General features: G+C 48.6%; 1 protein-coding gene across 1 annotated transcript in view; it reads right to left on the reverse strand.

Moving 5' to 3' along the window:
- Window positions 1-5,184, reverse strand: part of ATP8B1 (ATPase, aminophospholipid transporter, class I, type 8B, member 1) — a 64,399-nt gene that overhangs the window by 54,953 nt on the left and 4,262 nt on the right. The gene's annotated exons all lie outside the window — the stretch shown is intronic.

The raw sequence follows: 5,184 nt of genomic DNA on the forward strand, positions 1-5,184 counted from the left end.
AAGGGTTGCGATCCCGTTGCCGGTCCGGTCCAGGGGCGACACTGAGGGTTGCGATCCGTTGCCGGACATGGAAAAAGACAAAAAAAAAAAAAAAAGAAGTGGCATCCAATTTCCTTCCCGTGAATCAGGGCTGACCTTAGTGACTTTCTTTTAACTAAATGGACGTAGCAGAAGTGCTGTTGCATGACTTCTGTGACCAGGTCAGAGAAGGCCACATGGCTTCTGCTCTGATCTCTGGATGCTAGTTCCCCAGGTGGCCCCCCTTGGGACTTTCCCATTGGAGCCCAGCGCCATGGTGTGAGAGGCCCAAGTCACAAAGAGGTGCTCATCAAAAGTCTCAGTTGAGCCTTTGAGGTTTCCAGCTCAGGTGCCAAATAATGGGAGTGAAGAAACTTCCAGATGACTCCAGGCCCCAGCCATTCAACTCACCTCAGCCATTCAAGTCTTCCTAGCTGAGGCTCCAGACATCACAGTGCAGAGACAAGCCCGTCCCCACCATATCCTGAGTTCCTGCCTCACAGAATCTACAAACATCATGAAATGCTTATTTTATGCCAAAAAGTTGGGAGCAATTTTTTTATATGCAGCACCCAGGTGCCTGAGCAACAAATTATTCCCGAGACCTCCTTTTCCCTCAATCATCACATCTAAGGGATTTGTGAATATCAGATCCTTGACAGTTATGCCAAAAAGTTGGGAGCAATTTTTTTATATGCAGCACCCAGGTGCCTGAGCAACAAATTATTCCCAAGACCTCCTTTTCCCTCAATCATCACATCTAAGGGATTTGTGAATATCAGATCCTTGACAGTTATCATTATCTGTCCCCTTCTCTCCATCCTGGCTATCTTCATTGAGGTCCTCACCATTTTTTGCTTGGATTCCACGCACTTCTTCCCACTGCTGCCAAAGTAGGCTTTCTACAATAAATTCAGGTACCCAGCGAATATTCACTGCGTGCCTATTGTGTGCTCTGTGTGAGACAGACATGGCCTTAATTCACACGAAGCCTACAGTCTGGTGGGAGATGCCATCAGGGTATGAAGAGAAGGACAAGGGGCTTGAGACCATACAACAGGGGGACCTGGTCTAGCCTGGGGGTGGGGGTCAGATGCCTAAGGAGGTGATGCCTAAGTTGAACCTGAAGGGTGAGCAGGTTCTGCCTGCTCTCATCAGGGGCTGTCCTCGTCAGAGGGTGCAGAGTTGCAGGGGTGGGACAGGTTTGGGTGACGTGGGAACCAAGGCAGGACAGGGTGGCTGTGTGTAGTGAACGAGGCTCCACACTGCGGGCAGCTGGCCCTGTCAGAAGAGCAAGGCAGTGCTGAATCACACTGGCCTGAGGAGCCCAAGGAAGGAGCTCAAGTCAGATTCCCAGTACAGTAAAATCCTTTCCCATCATGAAGACTGGACTGGGAGGCACAACCATCGCCCCAGACAGGCCTCTGTGGAGGAGGCCACTGCATGCCTGGCCGTATTAATTTCAGCCTGAAATGCTCCCTGGGGCCTTATGGATGGTGCTCAAGCTCATTAGCATGGCTGTCCCCCACCTCGTCACCTGGGCTCCAAGAATGACCTGCACCTCCCTGAACCGTCAGCTCCTTTGAGCCTGCCTTCCCATTTCCCTGCCCACTGCTGCTGTAGCCTGCACACCACTGGGGACCATTTACCTCTCACATGTGTAGCCTGCACACCACTGGGGACCATTTACCTCTCACATGTGCTCTGGACTCAGCTCAGGGGTCCTCACCTCCAGGAAGCCTTCTTTGACCAGGGAAGGCTCTGAAGAGCCCACCTGCTTCCCTGTCCGTCTCTCTGTTGAAGCACCCCAATGCATTCAATCACAAATGCCCACCAACCCTCTCTCCACAATGTGCCAGGCACAGAGACTGCTGCCCCCAAACCAGCTCAGAATAAGACAGATAGGACCCCAGGCTCTCACAGCACTTACAGATCAGCACGAAGATGGACAGTCCACAACCAGTCACTCAGTTTTTAAATGACACTGGGACAGGTGCTGAAAAGGAGGGAACAGGGCACATGCTAGTCCTCTCCTCACAGCATCCTTATGTCTCTCAGGCTTGATTTCAGTTCCTCCCTGTCCCAGGCTTGTCACATCCCTCCCACCACAGAGCCTCTCCCCTCCCCTCCCCTAACTAATTCCTCCTCATCTTTCCATCCCAGTGCAGGAATGCCTTTCTCATAAGGCAGCCCTCCCTGACCCCTGTCCTGGGCAGAGTCCTAAGTTACAGGTCAATCCATTAAGAGATCAAGACATTGCATGAGTGAGGCTTTTTGGTTTTAGTGTAAGTTTAGCTTTGCCCCTGTTGTTTTGTATATGCATGGTGGGCTTTCCATAAACACAATTTCCTGCCTTCTCATTTTGGAGAGACTTAGGCCTCATCCTTATGTAGGTGTGCAGAACTACCTGAGACCCAGTTTAAAGATTTTGTCTGGGAGCCACTGGGGTGCCAGCATGAGGGTGGGGTTAGTACAAGTGTCCACGGTTCTGCAAAAAATAAAAAAGAAGGCTGGAGAAAGCCATATTCAAGAGAAAACCTTATAAGATGGCAGAGGCAAATCACCAAAAAGTTTCCCAATATGTGAGCAAACTCACTGCTGGGAAAACTAACTGTTATTCATCCATCCATCTATCCACTTATTTATGGCACTTGGATTTGGGGAGGGAAGGATGTGTTAACAAGAATGACTCTGCAGCTTCAGCCTGGGAGGCCCGGAGAATCCAAAAACCCCAAAGGGAAGAAGGGGTCAAGAAGAAGATCTAATGATAGAAAGACGGGAGAGGAGATGATGGGTGTCTTAGTCCGTTTTTGTCACTTATAAGTGAATATCTGAAACTGAGTAATTTATAAAGAAATGAAATTTATTTCTTACAGTTTCAGAGCCATCAGGGCCAACTCCATTACTCCATGAATGGATCAATCCATTCATTAGGGCACAGTCCTGACAACTAATCACCTCTTAAAAGCCTCACCTTTCAAATACCATAATTGAATTTCCCACCCTCTTAATACTGTTACAACGGAGATCACGTTTCCCATTTATGAACTTTTGGAGGACACATTTGACCATAGCAATGGGTGAGGGGGATACTTTGGCTTGATGTGAAAGATGTTAAGGGAGGAACTGGTGGTGGGAGATGACAACAGTTGATATTTACTAGCACTGACTGCACACCCAAAACTGCTCCAAGTCCTTCACATTTATTTTCTGATTTAATCTTCACCACCACCCTATGAAGTAGGTACTAATATTATGCCCATTTTACAGATGGGGACATTGAGGCACAGAGAGAAGAAGTCCCTTCCTCAAAGTCATACAGCTAGAAAGCAGTAAAGGCAGGACTTGAACCCTTGCAAACCACCCTATGAAGTAGGTACTAATATTATGCCCATTTTACAGATGGGGACACTGAGGCACAGAGAGAGGAAGTCCCTTCCTCAAAGTCATACAGCTAGAAAGCAGTAAAGGCAGGACTTGAACCCTTGCAGTCTGGGTCTGGGGTCCTCCCTCTAACCACTACACACATGGCCATGTGGTCCATGAAGGAGAATGAAGAACATAAGCTTGTGACAGGAGAGTCTGTAGAGAGAGAACAGAGCATGGACGGGAATGCGAACATTCAAAGGATGGAAGGAGGAAGAGGAGCTGGAAGGAAGGAGAAACAGGAGGAGGAGGACAAGGGGGTTCCTGAAGGAGGGGCTGTTGAAAAGCCCAACACTTCAGAAGGAACGAAGGTAGGAAGATGATGGTTTGTGAAAAGCCCACCAGACTTGGCACCTGGGTTCGTGGTGCCTTCTAAGAAAGTGTTACCTATAGGTTGGTGGGCACCCCACAGAGGGGAAGAACCCCAATTTGAGACAGAAAGCAGGATTCAGGCAAGAATTTGCTGTAGGAGGGGAAGCCATGAGCAGATCTGTAAGCCAGCCAGAGCCAGAAGACAGGGGAGCAGAGAGATGAAGCAATGCCCTGGCCCAACTGAGGCAGGAGACGGTGCTCTCGTCCCATCCCCGGCCTCAGACGGGCGGACCAATATACATAACCCAGGAACCTTCTGCAGAGCATTTATCTCTTCCCAAGGACTTCGTCTCTGTGCTGGTTCCTGACTGGCACAGAATTACCTGAGGAGATGGTCTAGAAACAGCAGGATCATGAGATGGCAAGCTAAAAAAAAAGCACTCCAGAATCAAGGAATGATAGGAGCCTCTGGCTTAACAAATCTCACCTGGTATCCTGAAAGCCCAAACTCCTTGGATCCTTTTATGCTAATAACAACCATAAACTCCAGAGGGGGATGAAGAATTCTGCATTTCCTGTCTCAGAGGCCACAGAATCTCTGTGTCCTGGAGTATCTGGCAAAACTAGTGTTTCCCAGAACACACTCAGGGAAATACTGTTCTAGTGTGTTCATCAGGACACAAGAGTGCTCATCCCCGAGCGCAGAAAACACTCCTGTTCATCTCTGCCAGTCCTTGCTCAGGATAAACTAAAGCTGCAGTGACTGCAGTGGACCCGGGGCTTATCTCTCCCTCCACGGCACATTCTCACAGTGTGTTTGAACTTGTTCTTGATTCTCACAGCACACAATAAAGGTCCTTCAACCGAAAAGTACTTTTAATGGGTCTCTCAACACACTTGTTTAACAGGAAAGCTCAGTTGGGCAAGGGCATTTCCTTTCTTTAAAAAAAGAAAACCTGGGCCGGCCCGTGGCTCACTCGGGAGAGTGCAGTGCTGATAACACCAAGGCCCCGGGTTCGGATCCCATATAGGGATGGCCGGTTCGCTCACTTGGGAGAGCGTGGTGCTGACAACACCAAGTCAAGGGTGAAGATCCCCCTTACCGGTCATCTTTTAAAAAAAAAAAAAAAAGAAAAGAAAAGAAAACCAACTTTCTGTGCTTCAAGGATACCATTCAAGAAATGAATGTGGCTCACACACTTTCAGACACTGCTCTGCTGGAATGAGTGCCAGCCCCAGTGTTACTCAGCCGAGAGCACTTCCCAGGGGGACGTGTGCTCTGGTGTCCCAAAGAACTGAATTGTTTGAAGGAGATTATCCGTGATGTGAAATGTCAAGAAAGCCTGAAGATGATTTTAAAAAAGAGAAAGAAAAGTCAGGATGACATTGACCTTATTGGGAAAATGCCCAAATGAGAATATGGTGGGC

This window comes from Galeopterus variegatus, unplaced genomic scaffold (assembly GCF_000696425.1).
Source record: "Galeopterus variegatus unplaced genomic scaffold, G_variegatus-3.0.2 Scaffold3826, whole genome shotgun sequence".
In the NCBI taxonomy this organism is placed as follows: Eukaryota; Metazoa; Chordata; class Mammalia; order Dermoptera; family Cynocephalidae; genus Galeopterus; species Galeopterus variegatus.